We start from the raw sequence: 15,956 nt of genomic DNA, 5'->3' as shown, positions 1-15,956 counted from the left end.
CGGCCGGGAGGGGGCGCGCCGACTGCGTGCGCGCGCCCGCCGGCCCCGCCCCTCCGCCAGTCCAGGCCCCGCCCCGTGTCCCCGAGGCCCCGCCCCTCCGTCCAGCCCAGGCCACTTAAGGCCCCGCCAGGTGCCCTCTGGCCCCGCCCCGCGCCTGCTGGCATCCCACCCCGGCCCAGCCAGCCCAGACCCCTCGTTCCCCGACCCCAGGGCCTCCACCCGGATACCCACGACCCCACGCAGACTACCCAGCCCTCCCACCGCGCCCCACAGCCTACGCCCCAATACTCTACAAATAACCCCGAAACCCCACACACGCGGCCCAACGACCCCAAACCACCACACAAACCCTGGCAAATTCATACCTGAACCCTCGCACACGGCAAACTTCACTCAGACCCCACAAATCTCCCCATGCCTCAGGCACATCTCACAGCTCCACACACCCTCTCCACCCCCCACACACGCACAGAGCCCCCAGCCTGAGCTAAAACACGCTTCCCCTTGCAGTGTGCACTTGTAAACATCACCAGGTCCAGGAGGTGGAGCTGGACGAGCGGGGGCTGCCGGGGCGCTGGGTGCTGGGATAAGTGTGTTCCCTTTGTGAAAATTCACTGATGTACACTTTAAATGTGTCACTTTAACGTACGTGTTCTACTTCAATAAAACACACTCAAAAATTATTCTGAGGATGGTGCACAGGCTTTGCTAGACTGCTAAAGGGGTTGTGGCACTAAAAAGGTGGGGCTCTAGGGTCACCATCCTCCCGTGAGGGGCTTATAGACCCCCTGATTCAGGCTCACCCCTTCACAGGGCCTTGGGCTCTCACACAGGATCCACCTGTTCCCTTTGGTTCAACCAGTGCCCACGAGACACCTCCTGTGTCCCGAGCACCATGCTGGAGGAGGGGCAGACGCTGGAGAGGTGCCCAGGACCTCACAGCTGCCCAACCTGCTCCAGTCAGGGTGGGGTCAGCAGAGACCCCCTCACAGCAGGGTCTGGGGACAGATCAGGGCTTGCTAGGTTGGTAGACAGCACCATCCCTGTGGCCTGTGTTCCAAGGAGGGCCTGTTTCAGGGAGGCTGTTTCCAGAAGTCCCGCTCTGCCCTCACTTACAAAGACACCTAAGGCAAGTCACTGCACTTCTCTAAGCCTCGTGTTCCTGCTTCCTGTGAGGGAGCCAGATGCAGGAAGGCATCCTCTGTTCTCCAAGCTGGGATCTAGACTTCCCTTCTCTGGCAACAAGTAACAGGGAGAGAAGATGGGGGGAAGGAGAGAGGAAAGGGGAGGGGAGAGGGGAGATCGAGAGAGAGACACTAACACATGTGCAAACCCATGGCCATTATTCCTTTGAAAAGTCCAACGCTGGTAGTTCTAAAGGCTAGAATCCCCTTCCTGCAGTCTGCTGCCCCATCCCAATGCTCGGTGCTCCTTCTCCACCAGGACAGTGAATTAAGCCCTACGTGCCTGCCTTGAGGCAGGAACCTGAGCTCCCCATTTTGAACTTGGTCCACCCCCATCCCGGAGAAGCCCCTCTACCAGTCCAACCCTCCTTGTGAGCCCCAGCTCTCTGCTAGACCTTCCTGGGTCTGCAGGAGAGCAGAACTTTCCCTGAAATCACGGCCCCTGCCCTCAAAGAGTTTGCAGCTCCAGATGAACTTATGCCAACATGTAGTGGGTGCCTGGTGCAGGCCTGAGTGCTTTCCATAGACTGTGCAAACCAGCGCTGCCGCTAGAACTTCCTGGGATGATGGAAGTGTTGTCCAGCTGCGCCATCCACGTGTAAGCACTTGAAACGTGGCCAGTGCACCCGAGGAGCTGCTTTTTTAAGATCTTATTTAACTTTAATTGATGAATTTGAATAGCCATGCTGCCACATGGAACAGCCCTGACCCCAAACCTCACCACAACCCAAGATGAGTCTTCTTACTGTTCGCATTTTACAGGAGGAAACTGAGGTTTGGAGAGATGCTGGGCTGGGTCACCCAGGCAGAGCCCAATCCCTTCCCCACCCAGCTTGCAAGTCTGCGTAAGATGCGGGTTTAGGAACGAGAGAACTGGATACAGATAAAGAGATGATGAGCCAACCACAGCCCAGGAAGTGAGTTGGAGAGCAATTCAGGGTATCGAGCCAGGCTGGGGAGTAGGGGAGGGCCTCCTGAGGCCGGAAGACCATCTCAGGCGTGCAAGGTCAGAGGGGACATTCCTGCATTCCTCAAAGACATTTCTCCTTCCTGCACCCCCTTTGAAGCCTATCGCCCTCTTGCACTTCCCTCACCCTCTTGCACTTCCCTCTCTCGATTCATCCCCCCATGAGGAGCCATTGAGGCCAGCAGCGCTATTCCCATTTTACAGATGAGGAAACAGAGGCAGGACACAGCAGTGCTGGGATTCAAACCCAGGTTCTACCGAATCCACAGCATGTAAGTTGTCTTGCAGAGGAGGATGCAGGATAAGCCATATGCTTTGTCCAAGGCCAAAGCTGTCCCAGGGCACAGGCTGGAGCAGGCACGTTCATCTGCCCTTCCCAGGGTTTGGAGATTGGTTTCAGATGCCTGATGAGGCACGGTGATGGGGGCTGGTCAGGGTGGTGTGTTTCAGAAGCGGAAAGACACGGCTGTGCAGACGGGGATGTCTCTGGGGTTGGGGAAGGAGGGCTTCAAGGGGGAGGCACTATGGGCAGAGAGAGATGGCATGCTGTGAAGACAGCATGCACCTTCTCCTAGTGAAGATGCAGCGGGTCTCAGGGATCTTCCACCAAGGTTTGAACTCTAGATTCAAAACCACTTGTCCAGCAGGAAGAGCCTATGCTGGGAGCCCCACAACAGCTAACTTCCTGTCCACCAGTTCGTTGCCTGACCTTGGCCTGTCACTCCCCCCAGTCCTCAGGTTCCCCATCTGTGAAGAGTAATAATCCCTCCCACCTTGAGGGATTGCATTAAAGTTCATAATGAAAAAGCAGAGTAGGAAATGCTTTGGAAGCTGTAGATGGGTGTTAGCAGTGGTTCTTATTAAGATACAGAGATAAAGCTATCCTGGTCCCTCCAGACGCTGGAAGTCTAAAAGAGCAGAGGAGTCATGAACACAAACTGAAACTAAAACGCTGAAGTCACATAGGAAATCATAAGAGAAAGGGCTGTGAGAGCTGAAAAGGAAACTTCCTTCTCTCTTGCAGAGAAGGAGCGATCAAGGCCGACTTCCTGAAGTAGAGGTACTGGAGCTAGGAAATAGCAATAATGATAATAACACCAAAGCAGCAAGCACTGTGCAAACGCTCTGCATGGATTATTTCATTTCCTGTTCGTAACAACTCTGAGTTTTAGACCATCGTTATCCTTAATTTACAGTTGAGGCTCAGAGACACTCAGCGATTTGCCCATAATCACACAGCTAAAAAGTGGCAATGCTAGAAACGTCAGGCCTGATTCGAAAGCCAAACGAGAGGAATTTGAGCAGACTGAAGGAAGAGATCCCCTCTCCCCTCCAGCTCCAGGTACATTATCAAGGCCAAGCCAATCAGTGCATCTCTCCTGGTCATAGTGATTGATTCAGCAATGGGCATATGACTTAAGATGGGCCAGTGAGACTCAAGCCCTGGACTTCCACAGAAACCATTGAAAAAGAGGAGGTTGTTCTCCCGCCCCATCGCCCCCATCCCCATCAGGCAGCTTCGCACTGGGAGAGCCAGGCTGAGAATGAAGCCAACACAGAGGGATGAGGGAGGAGAGAAAAGACAGATTTCTCCTGACATTGTTTGAACACCTGGAACCAGCCATGCCTGAAGTTTTAACCCTGGACTTTTTAGCACATAAGCCAATACATCAGTTACGACTATTTCAAAAGAAAACCCAGCTCAAACTGGCTTAAATGATAATCGGTTTTAATTGGCTCATTTAACTAAACTCTCCAGAGCTAGAGCTTCAGGTGATCAAGGTTCTGGCTCCATTTCTTTGACATATACCCCCCAAGCATGTCAGGATTTTCCTGGGCTGGTGTCTTGATTGGCTCTAAATTGGCTGTAGCAGACCCATGCCTCACACCTGTAGCCAGGATAAGACTGTCTCTCTCTCCAAACCAGGAAACTAGTACCTGAGCCTTGCTCTGATTGGAAGAACTTGGATCACGGGCCCATCCCTGAGCCAACTGTGGGGAGTTCGATGAGGAATCAGGGTGATTGGCTTAGGCCCACCAGGGCTCCCCCCTGGAGTTGGGGGGACAGTTATGGGAGGGGAACACACACTGGGGAGGTGGACAGCACGACCACCACTCAGCTGAATTCTCTTTTCGCCCTCAGCCAGTTGACTTGGTACCCAGATTCCTGACAATAACAGTCATCAACCCCATTTCCAAAGAGTTTTCATTTAATTTTTTGACAGCTCCAGGTTTTTTTTTTTTTTTTTTTTGGCTATGCCACACGTGGCATGTGGGATCTTAGTTCCCCGACCAGGAATCGAACCTGCGCCCCCTGCATTGGAAGCGCGGAGTTTTAACCACTGGACCACCAGGGAAGTCCCTCCAGGCTTTTATATTTGCAGTATTTACTGATAATTCTGTTGAGATTTGCATAACACCTTTCTTCCAAACCTCTCATCATGCCTCAAAAACAAGTTTCTATGAACTGCCTCAGATTTCCTCCCAAGGGCATGAAGTGTAACAATAAAACACAGCAACAGCTTAATATATAGTTTTCAACCTATGACCCAACATTTGTAGTTTTTATTGGCCATTACTTTTCAGGCTTTTTCCCCTATAGTGATGAACACTGCAAACAAGATAGGCTTTTTTTTTTTTTGCCACGCCCCACAGTATGTGGGATCCTAGCTCCCCAACCAGGGATCAAAACTGCACCCCCTGCATTGGAAGCACAGAGTCTTAACCACTGGACGGCCAGGGAAGTCCAAGACAGGCCATTTTTGGGGGGGGGGGGCGCGTGCTGCGTTGGGTCTTAGTTGCTGCGCGTGGGCTTTCTCTAGTTGCGGTGAGCAGAGGCTACTCTTGGTTGCGGTGCACAGGCTTCTCATTGCGGTGGCTTCTCTTGTTGCAGAGCACGGGGTCTAGGTGCGCGGGCTTCAGCAGTTGTGGCACGCAGGCTCTAGAGAACACAGTAGTTCAGTAGTTGTGGCGCACAGTAGTTGTGGCTCAGTAGTTGTGGCGCACAGTAGTTGTGGCTCAGTAGTTGTGGCACACAGGCTTAGCTGTTCCGCGGCATGTGGGATCTTCCCGGACCGGGGCTCAAACCCGCGTCCCCTGCATCGGCAGGCGGGTTCTTAACCACTGTGCCACCAGGGAAGTCCCAACAGACCATTTTAAATTGTTTTCTTGAATCTACACGGACTGAAACATCTTACATGCATTATTTCAGTAAACAGTCACCACTGCCCTGTGAGATAGGTAGGCACTCTTGTTCTCACCATTTTACAGAAGAGCAAAGTGAGGCACAGAGAGGGGAATAATAACTGCTGGCCCAGCTGAGGAGCGGCAGCGCTGAGATTTCACCCAGGTCCAAGGGAGTCAAGGACTGGCATCTCCTACAAAGCACCCCTTACTTGGAAATGTGCCTGATATCTTTCTGCTAGAGACTGGCTGAGTGCCCTGAAAAGGCCATAGCTCTTCTCTGGCCTCAGAAAGGTGCTGTTTTTCCTTCCTCAGAAAATTTCCGGATGAGTTGGATGCCCTCCACCTTCATAAAGCTTTCAACTTGGATCAAGAGTTGAAACATAATCACCCAAAGCTATAACTCAGAGACATCTGCCCAGCCAGCAGCATTTGAGCTGGGACTTTAAGGGTGGCTAATTACTGGTCATGAGGAGAGCAAGGAGAGCAACCCTGGGAGGGGCAAGGCTGAGCAAAGGACCAAGCGGCAGGAATCATGGACCAGTGGTGCGATTTAGCTGGACCGCAGGATGCACAGAAGAAAGCAGCAGGGAGTGAGTCAGGAGAGAATGGCTGGAAGGAGCCTGGTCTCGTGTATTTCTGCTAACTCTGCAGCTGCTGAGAGCAGCCTTCTCCATTAGCAGTCAGGGGCAGGCGTATCCCTGGCTGGCCAATGAGAATTCGCATCTCCATGGCCATAGTCATTGGTTCAGGGCTGGGCATGTGACCCAAGCCCAGCCAATAAGAGCCATCCCCAGGATTTTAGCTAAAACCATCAGAAAAGCGGCCCTCTCTGCTTCTGAGATTGTGGGCACCAGGAACCATAGAAGCTGGAGCTGCAAGGAGCCCTCTCTGTCACCTCACAGACACAATTCTTAATTGTTCAGACCAGTTCGGACCAGCCCAGAAAAAAGAGCTGTTGAGTCAGGGTGGCGTCATCCTAGCTTTCTTAAAGGACATCTCCACTGTTGCCTCAAACAAAGTTTTCTTTTGACAGAAACCTCAAAGTCTTTCATTCCTTTTTCTTCTTTCACCTATTCTCACCCTCTCTTTCTTCTCTCCTTCCTTCCTTCCTTTCTCTTTCTTTTCACATCTTTTTCTCTTTGTTCCTCTCTCTTTCTTCATTATTATTTTTTTTATTTAATAAACATCTTTTAAAATAATCCTTAAAAAAATGCATGCACACATTCTACAAATACCCGGCCAGTACTTTTCAAAACTGCCACTGTGTGAAACACAAGAAAGACTAAGAAGACAGACTTGAGGAGACTAAGAACACAGGACAACTCAATGCAATGTGGTGCCCAGTCATACCTGCTTCACGGCCCTGAGATGATGGAGGAAGCATTCAGTCCAGGGCCACATGCAGAGTGGGTCCGCATCCGCTCAGGACTCAGCATTGCTGGAAGAATGCCAAGGGGCTGGCCTTGGCTCAGGAAGGGGCCCTGGGCCAGGGCTGATGGAGTGGCATGTCCGGATCTACCAGTCTGTCCAGAGACCTGGGAACACGGCTCACCTCTGCTCATTCATGCAACTGTCCTTTTCTGAGCTCCTAGTGAAGCTGGGGCTGGGGCTGAAGCAGGCTTGTGCCAGGGCTGCCAGGCTGTGGAGAGGCTGACACAGACACAGCAGTTAAAAGGCCAGGACAGAGGGGTCCCAAAAAAGAGGGCAGGAGGCCAGTGACTCCAAAGGGTGAGACAATGCAAATATAGGGGCCACTTGGACCAGAAAAAGGCCAAAAAAAAAAAAATTCTCCCACTCCTTTTCTTCCTTCTGCTTCTTTCTCTTCCTTATTTTCTTCCTCCCCTCCTTTCCTCCCTCCCTCCCTTCTTTCCTTCCTTCCACTTTTTTCTTTAATTTCTTATAAGAAAAAAAAAAGGTGGGTACATAAAGCAACTTTGTTATCAATTTTTGCAAATGTGCCTAAGAGGTACTGAACGGAAAGATGAGAAAATTGCATCTTCGTTCTCCTCATCTGAGCGCCGGTTGTGAGCCGCCCACACACCCAGACAAGGGCGGGAGGGACAAGTGGCCAGCTGGGACCTGCTAACCAGCCTGGGCCCTCCCAGGCCTCTCCCCATCGCTGGTCTCTCTGCTTCCCTGTGCTCTGCACTGGGTGGACGAGGATACTGAGCTCCAGGGGACGGGAGGGGCTGCCCTCTCCAGGCTCCTCGGTGGGCACGGCTCCCCCGATCCTGCACTGCAGCCCCACCCATCACCCGGGGTTCCCCAGATGGCCTGCATTTGCTGGCCTCTGAGCATCCGTGTGTGCTGTTCCCTCTGCCTGGAGCCCCCTCTCCACCTTTTGGGATCCTTCTAGAAGTCAGCCTGGCTGAGTGCCCATAGGCTTTTAGGATCCAGTGGTCACCCTGCCCTGGGAGCCTTCCTGGATGCCACAGGCATCCTGGCACCTGCCTCCTGGACGGTGACAGTGTAGGTTCTGCACCCTGTGCTCCAGCAGCTTCTTGGAGAGGGGGAGCTGGGACTGGCCTTTCTTACCTGTGTCTCCTCCCCCTGCACAGTTCTGGCATAATTATGCTCAGACGGAGCATAATGTCCGAGTATGTTTGTTGAGAGTAAACGATGGAAGACAGGCCGTCCCTGGGGGAAGGCACTCCGCAAGCCCAGGGGTATCCGACTGTGGTCAGGGGTGGGGGGCACTTGTAGCCGCACCCGGCACCCCACACAAAGAGCAGTTTTGGGAGCCAGAGTCCAGCCGCCGCTCTGTGCCCCAGACCACGGCAGCACGCAGGGACCCTCAGAGCCTCAGCTTCCTCCGCGCAATTCGGGGGCGGGGCTGCCGTGCCTTGCCGGCAGGGCTGCTGGGGAGACCGAATAGCGTCACCCCTCCCAAGCCCTCCAAGGACTTGGCAGCACACTTAGAATCAAATCCACAGCCCCGCCCCACCGCGGCTAGAAGGCCTTGCCCACCCTGCCCCCGCCCCACTCTCCCCTCACTGTTCACTGTTCGCTTTGCCAGGAATGCCCTTCCCCACACGCCCGGACGCCCCGCGCTCCATCCCCTCAGTCCGTCTCCCCAGCGGGCTTCCCCGACCGCTAAAATGGGGCCCCCTCCTCACCTCCAACCCCGAAGCCCGCTTATCCTACACGCCTGCCCACGTTCTTGCAGACTTGAGTCACAGCCTGCCCTGTCCACGGGGGGACTCCAGGGCTGTCTGAGCCAGCCTGGCCTGGGTTCCAGTCCCGACACCACCGCTCACCAGCTGGGAGACTCTGGGCGACCTCCAAGCCCACCCTGCGAGTCTCCCATCTGTGAAGTGAGGTGTGAAGCACTGTCTGGCAGGGCGACTGCAAGGATGGAGCAGGTCTGGGAGGCCACCTTCTCTGGGCAGAATCACTGCACACAGTAGGTGTGACACCCACATGGACACCACCACGGCAGGCCCCTCTCCTAAGCACTTCCCTGGTAGCTCCTTTAATCTTCACACCGATCCAATTGGAAGTCACCCTCATGATCACATTTCACCAATGAGGAAACTGAGGCACAGGAAGGCAAAGTGACACAGCTAAGAGGCGGCAGCCTGGGGCTTGGAACCCAGAGTCTGTGTCCTTACCCACTCCCTCCACAAATGGGGGCTGTAAATAGCACTTAGAGCCTGTCCTGTGTGCGTGGGAACTGTGCTCACGTTCAATCACGTTTGAAGACTCACTGACCAAACGTCTGCATTTGGCGCCCCAGAAGCCCAGCTAGAGCAAGGATTCAAATGGAAGCTGTTCGTTTGCATGTGACCCCAGGAATCACCTTCAGGGGCATGGGGAAATGAGACAGGGAAAGGGAGGAGCCCACAGCTGTGGGTGCCTGACACAGCCCTTTGCTGTGTGGTCCTGGACCAGCCACCATCCCTCTCTGAACCCAAGTTTCCTCTTCTATAAAGGAGGCCGTAGCCACCCAGGAGATAGAGTGGGAGGTCTCCCGGGACTGAGAGGGGTCCCGGCTCGGCTCCCAGCCCCAGTCCGAGCTCCAGGAAACAGAGGGTGCCCCAGCGAGGGCTGTGTGTGGGCGCAGAAACCACAGGAGGGCAGGCACAGCGCCCAGGCTGTTACCACAGGGGCTGCAGAGAAACCACATCACAGCCACCACAGCCTCCACCATCCCACAGCGACTTCCGCTGCTGCCTCTCTCAGGGAGCGTCTCCTCCCAGCAGTTAGCTGTCCCCTCCATCAGCACCTGCCCCAGGTGGCCCGGCAGCCTTACCAAGGGAGGCTGGCCGCTGTTCCGGAGGCTGTGCAGCTGCAGGCCCGCTTTAAAAAGTTACGGACACTCCTGCGGTTGAGCTCACGTCCCTGCGTTCCAGCACTTGTGACCTCGGGCCAGTCAATTCCCTGCCCTGATCCTCAGCGGCCTCCTGACCTAGTCCACTGTCCGGCAGCTGAGCCTCCTGCATCCTCTTGACTTTCAGCCTTTGCACTTGTTGTTTCCTCGTCAGTCATGCAATGTCCTTGAGGGGCGGGGCGGGGGGGTAAGCCCCCACTGGCCACCCTCCTCAGACTAGCTCGGCGCCTTTCGCCTCCCCTCACCTACCCTCCCTCAGTAGCTCTGAGCCCAGGTTGTGAGGTAGTGCTTACCCCTTCGCAGCCTCTGACTCCCCCACTGCAAAGCCCATGAGAGCACAAACTTATCTTGCCTCCTGCCAGACCTCAGGGCCTAGCACAGGGACTGGCATACAGCAAGTGCTCAATAAATGCTCATCAAATAAATGAATTACTGTCTGAAACACCTGTCCTTGGTCAATGGCTTGGTCTCCCAGGACCAGACTTAAATGTCACCTTCTCCAGGCAGCCTTCCCTGATTGCTTCCGTGATTACTTTTCTAGGTTTTCAGAATCCCCCCGAAATTTTTTCCAAATCACAGTTGCCTAGCCTGTCAGGCGTTGCCACCCAGTTACCGGGACCCCAGCCTGCCCCCCATCCCCCCTTCTCCAAGCGACGAAGAGAGAGCTGGAGGGGGAGGAGGGAGGAGGCGCAGACTGTGTAGGAGGTGGCGCGGGTGACCAGGCACTGCCCAGAGTGGAGAAGTGAGCAAGGCCCGCGGCCGGAAGGAGGTGGGGGAGGGGCGGGGAGGTCGGTGGTGGCGTCAGCCTCGCGGAGGGCGTGGGGGGGGGGGGGTGTGTGTGTGTGCTGGTATTTCCTGAGGCTGCCCGGAAATGCCTGGGGCCGACCTGGGGCCCCAAGAGGGGGGTGGCCGGGGAGGTCCACACCCTTCCTCCACGCCAGCCAGGCTTAGGTCACTGCGAGCCTTCCAAGCAGCCGCAGGCATGTTGCGGGCGTGTTGTTCGGTGCCCGTCACAGACAAGAGGAAACTGAAGCCCAGAGGCCCAGGCTGCGCCCTCCAGGCACCGCCCCCCCCCCCGCCCCGCGCCCCGTCAGGGCTGCGTCAGCCCCAGCCCCTTCATCCCCCCAGCGGGGAGGGACCAGACACGGAGGTGGAAGGGTTCGTGGTTGCGTGGCTGAGCCCTGGCCTGCTGGGCCAGCAGAGGCCAGCTCCTCGCGCTGGTACATCTCCGCCCCCACCGGGACCACAGAATGGCAGGCTCCCGGCGCGCCCCATTTCACACGGAGACTGAGGCCCCAAGAGGGGCAGGTGGAGGAGTCAGAGTCCATCCTGGGCCGGACAGCTTCTACCTGAGTTCAAATCCTGTTTCATCTTCTGTAGCCGTACGGCTGGACAAGCTGCTTTGCTTCTCTGAGCCGCTGTTCCTTCCCCTATGGTGGAGATATAGCCGGGCCTGGCTCCGAGGACTGCAGTGAGAAATAAGTTGATCTGTGTAAATCGCTGTGCAGGGCACATAGTGTGTTTTCAGTAAATGCCAGTTATTACCACAGAAACATGATCAGGCCTCCCCCACCTCCAAACAAAAAGCCTCTCCCCTTGACCTTTACCCTCCACAGACTCCTGCCTAGCCTCTCCTTCTCCCATGTCTTCTGAGTTCTATCAAATACACATCTTCTATAAAGTTAAGCATGTGTTTGACTACAAAAAATAGAAAACAGATCAGAGTGGCTCAGACAAATAGGAGTGCATTTTCCCCCATCCCAATGAGCTTGGAGATCAGCTATGGCTGGCACTGCTTTACCAGGCCAGTGATGTCAGGGTTCATAACTCTGCAATTTCTTGGCTTTTCCCTCTTGTTTGCAACACGGCTGCTAGTGCACCTGGTGTTGCATCTGCATTCACATTTAAGACAGGAAGGAAGAGGAATGGTTAAGTTTAGGGTGAACTGAAAGCATTTGTCCCTTTTATCATGAAGAGAAATAATTTTCCAGAACCTACCCCTACCCCCCCCCACCCCACCGACTCCTTAGATCTAATCAGCCAGAACTGTGTCACATGACCACTCCTAACTGCAAGGGAGACTGGGAAGGTGAGTCATTTCTCCTCTCCAGTCTCTTAAGTGGAAGGCAGCAGGGGAGGGGGTGTTGGGGATGGCAGATAGGTCAGTCAGCTGATGTGGCTGCCACACTTTCCCTCCATCTCCCCCTAGCTCGGCCACTCCCTAGGCCGTGCTCTCCTAGTCGCCCTGACCGTCTTCCTCATCCAGTGGCCACCCCATTTCCATTTCTCTTTGGAAATTGGAAGCTCTGACAACTCTGGGTCTGCCTGCACTTCTGCAGGGCAGCAATCTGCTGATGTTGAGCAGGGCTGCCCCTTTAGGTAGGATACGACTGTTCACCTCAGTCTCCACCACTCCCTAATGTCTCACATGTATTCATATTTCTTGTCTAGCTCTTGTTGGTGTTGGAATTTGCACCCCTGAATTAATGTATTCATTTTCCCCTCCCTGACCTTATTTCAGGGAAATAACACACAAAAACATCCTTTTAGGTATTTCGTAGGTGTGCAGCAAGAAGTTTCCTTTCCACCACAGACCCCAGGCACCCAGTTCCTCTGCTTAGGGATAAATAATCAATACCTTGTTTAAAACTTTAGAGCTATTTTATACACATACAGGCAAATCTACCTGTATTTCCCATCCCCCAACCCCTTTTTCACTCAAATGTGAGCATATACTCCACATTGTTCTGTGCTTGGTTTCCCCCCAATTTACAATATCTAACAATATCACTTACAGATCACTTCCTGGGACTTCCCTGGTGGTCCAGTGGTTAAGACCCTGTGCTTCCACTGCAGGGGGCACAGGTTTGATCCCTGGTCGGGGAACTAAGATCCTACATGCCAAGCATCAGGGCCAAAAAAAAAAAAAAAAGAGAGAGAGAGATCACTTCCTATCTACACACAGCCACCCTCTTCATTCCTTTTTCTGGCTGCAGAGCAAGTGCCTCTGTTTCTTCCTTCATAGAGGGGGTCTGATAAATAATACCAAACCCAGAGGACCAGTGGGAGAATTCAGAAACATTGGTTTATGATGTCTCTGCGTCTGGGAGACCAGGTTTATTGCACACCCTGCTGAATGTGAGGTGAGTGTTTCCAGAACCAGGAGAGTCAGGGGCACCCAACGGGAGCCCATGGAAAACCAGCAGTCAGGTGCTTTATGTGTACTGCTTTATCTAATCCTCACAGCAATCTTCTAAAGGAGGCGCTATGATCATCTCCATTCTACAGAAGGGGAAACTGAGGCACAGAGCAGCTAGGTGACTTGCCTGGAATCACACAGCAGAGAGTGGTACAGTTAGGATTTTAACCCACAGCTGCCCTTCCAGTGCCAGCACCCAGGCAGCTGGGCACCATCCCCTGACCCAGGGCTGACCGCCCACATCCAGATGAGCAGTGCCCATGCTGAAGGGGGCCCTCCAGGTCACTCTGCCTGGGGGGAGACATCTGGGGCCACATTTGTCTCTGTGCTCAGAGCAGGCGAGGTTCAGGGTCTCTTTATCCGTGGTATGGGGCTGGGTCACTCAAGTGACCTTAGGAACCCAGAGGCTCTGGAGCCAGACTGCTCCATCCCAGCTGCGTGGCTTTGGACAAGTCACTTCCCTCTCAGAGTCTCAGTTTTTTCATCTGTAGAAGGGGACCAAAAATTGCTCTTCAGTCATGGCATTGTTGGGGGATAACTTATCTAATAAATATATTCATCACTTAGGAAAGTTCCTGGAATATAGAAACATCAAAAAGAAAGCTTATTATTATTATTATCATTGACAACACTGTCCCTGGAAGCTCTTGCAGCAGAAAGTGGGAGGGTCACCCAAGGAGCCAATCCTTCCTGCTGGCCTTGGACCCAGGACCTGGAAGGGGCTTCAGGCCACCCCCCGACACCCCGTTCTAAGGGGATCAGACTCAGGCCTGGGGAGAGGCAGCCTCGGTGAGGCAGGCCCGGTACCGGTACCGGTACTGTAGGCGCCCCCCTGCCGGGCCCCCTGCCACCCCTCCCCCATCTCTCCAGGCTCTCAGGATGAGGTCACCTCAGCTTCTCCCCCAGTGACCACAGACCTTCCAGCCGTGCAGGCAGCCCCTTGACCTCTGACCTGCACGGACTCCAGGCTCTGACCTCAGGCTGTGACTGAGCAACGGTTCTGCCCTCATCACCCCTCCATGCGGAGCAGGGGAGAGGGCGCTGTGTAGGCCCTGGGGACGCTCCCTGGCAGGAGGTGGACCCCATTGTCCAGACCTTCCCCGGGAGGGGGAGCTGGGGCCTGGGGGGTGCCAGCAGGGGGACGCCCCCGTGGGAGCACCCATGTCCCCATGTCCACGAGCACCGGAAAGGCTAAGCGCTGCGCCTACCCCCGTGCCTCCACCCCTTGGGGCCTGAGCACGCATCAGCTCCGGGGGCCACTCCTGCCGTCCGCCCAGATCGCCACGCTCCGCCATTTGCGCGCTTCCCCAGTCTGGGGGGGCCTCCCGGGCCTTCCCGCCCCTCCACCGGCTCCACCGGCACCCCCGGCCCTGCTCCAGCCCGCCACCCACTCATTTTGCAGGACAGTTAAAAAGTCACCTCCTGGGAAGCCTGCCCTCATCCTGCTTCCCTCCTCAGGCTGGTAAAGGTCTTCCTGTTCCGGGAAGCCCGCTCCGGCCGGATCTCCCCGCCCCCCCCGGTGCGGACGCTCGGGCCCTCTCCCGCGGGGTCAGCCCTCCAGCTCCGGGCGCCCTCTGGCGGCGACTCTCAGATCGCAGTGCCCTCCGCCCGCCGGGGACGCAGCCTCGGCACCTCGGGGTGCCGGTGCTGAGCTGGGCCCTGGGATTCGGCAGATCCGAGGATGCGCAAAGTCACCGCCTCAGGACGCAGACAGGGCCTAACGACAGTCAAGCCGCATAGGGTGCGCTATAAAGAAAGGAGGGGGACAGAGCGTGGCCGAGGAGGTGCTTCGGGTGGGGCATGCCGGGGGCGGCCTCAGAGGGAGGGGAGGACAGTGGTGTCCCCGCCTCGGGCTGTCGTGGACGGCAGTGTGTAGCACACGCGTCCCTCACTGCCTGCAGTTCTCCGGGCTCCTCGGCTGGTTCCTCCTCCCCTTGCTGGTCTGTTCATGTCGGGGCGCCCCTGGCGCACCCTGGGCCTTTTCTCTGTCTACCCTAACTCCCCGGGGTGACCTCAGTCCAGAGTCTCTAAGCACCAGCTATGCCCTGACATTTCCTAAAATATCATCCTCGGACCTGGCCTCTACCCTGGACTCCAGGCTCATGCATCCAACACCCCCGCATCTGGAAACAAGCTCCCCGTCTTTCCACCCACCAGCTGCTCCATCTCTAAGACCTCTGTCCTGCCCATCGCTCAGGGCAAGAACTCTCTCTCTCTCATTCCCTGCGTTGGGTCCACCAGCGAATCCCATTGGCTACCAGCAGAGGGTACCTGGAACCTGACCCTGGCCCCCTCCCCGCCCCCAATGCCGGTCACCTGGACTATGCAGTGCCCTCCTCACCTGCCTCCTGTCCTCCACCTGTGTCCCCAGTCTGATCCTCACCCCTAAGTCGGACCTCATCCCTCCGCCTCTCAGGACCCTGTCTGGGCTCCCAGCTCGCTTGGAGTCTTACTGTGGTCTGTGAACCACCCTCAGAGCAGGGCCAGGTTTTGTGGGGCCTGAAACTCCTGTAATATAGGAGGCCTTCTCTATGAAAAATAATACAACCTTACAAATACAAAACGAGGGAACCTGGGAGGAAGGGGGAGTCAGAGTGGCAGAGAGTGGTCTTAACCAGTTGTGATGAAGATAGCTTGCTTGTCTGGTACAGGCTCTTCGGAAAGCAGAATCTGCATTGTGAGCACTGAGGAGGGTGGTCACCCCGGGGACATGCTGGCAGAAGCAGGAGGCGGGCAGGGAGCTGGGCCTCTGTGGACACTCCTCGAGCCCCTCGTTTCTGACGTGGGCCCTTTCCCGTAAGCATATGCTACTTCCGTAGAAACGTTTCCTAAGAGGATAAAATGAGTTAAATACAGGAAATTCATGAAATATTATCAAAGGAAACATATTACATCTCCAACCTGGGTTTCTTGCAAAATGTTTAAATTGCCTTTTTTAATGGAGCTCCTGGAAAGGCACTTGCACGTTTTACAAAAGCTGTGACTGCGTGAGCTCATTGCAAGGTCCCTGCCAGGGCCTTGGACACCTGGGCAGCTGAGGGACTGCAGGTTAAGCCTTGTCAGCTTCTCGGTGAATGTGCTCCCATCCCC

General features: G+C 55.2%; 1 long non-coding RNA gene across 1 annotated transcript; it reads right to left on the bottom strand.

Annotated features, from left to right (window-relative positions):
• Positions 1 to 4,627: 4,627 nt before the first annotated feature.
• LOC307177654 lies at positions 4,628 to 14,359 on the bottom strand. Its single transcript, XR_013825081.1, has 6 exons — positions 14,286 to 14,359; positions 12,463 to 12,561; positions 11,469 to 11,559; positions 11,017 to 11,133; positions 6,688 to 6,987; positions 4,628 to 5,092 (listed from the first exon to the last, which is right to left on the bottom strand). It is a non-coding gene; the product is annotated as an uncharacterized lncRNA (long non-coding RNA).
• Positions 14,360 to 15,956: the final 1,597 nt, after the last annotated feature.

This window comes from Stenella coeruleoalba, assembly GCF_951394435.1.
Source record: "Stenella coeruleoalba genome assembly, chromosome: 19".
In the NCBI taxonomy this organism is placed as follows: domain Eukaryota; kingdom Metazoa; phylum Chordata; class Mammalia; order Artiodactyla; family Delphinidae; genus Stenella; species Stenella coeruleoalba.
The sequence above is the reverse complement of the archived record's forward strand: the minus strand, read 5'-3'. Positions and strand labels throughout refer to the sequence as shown.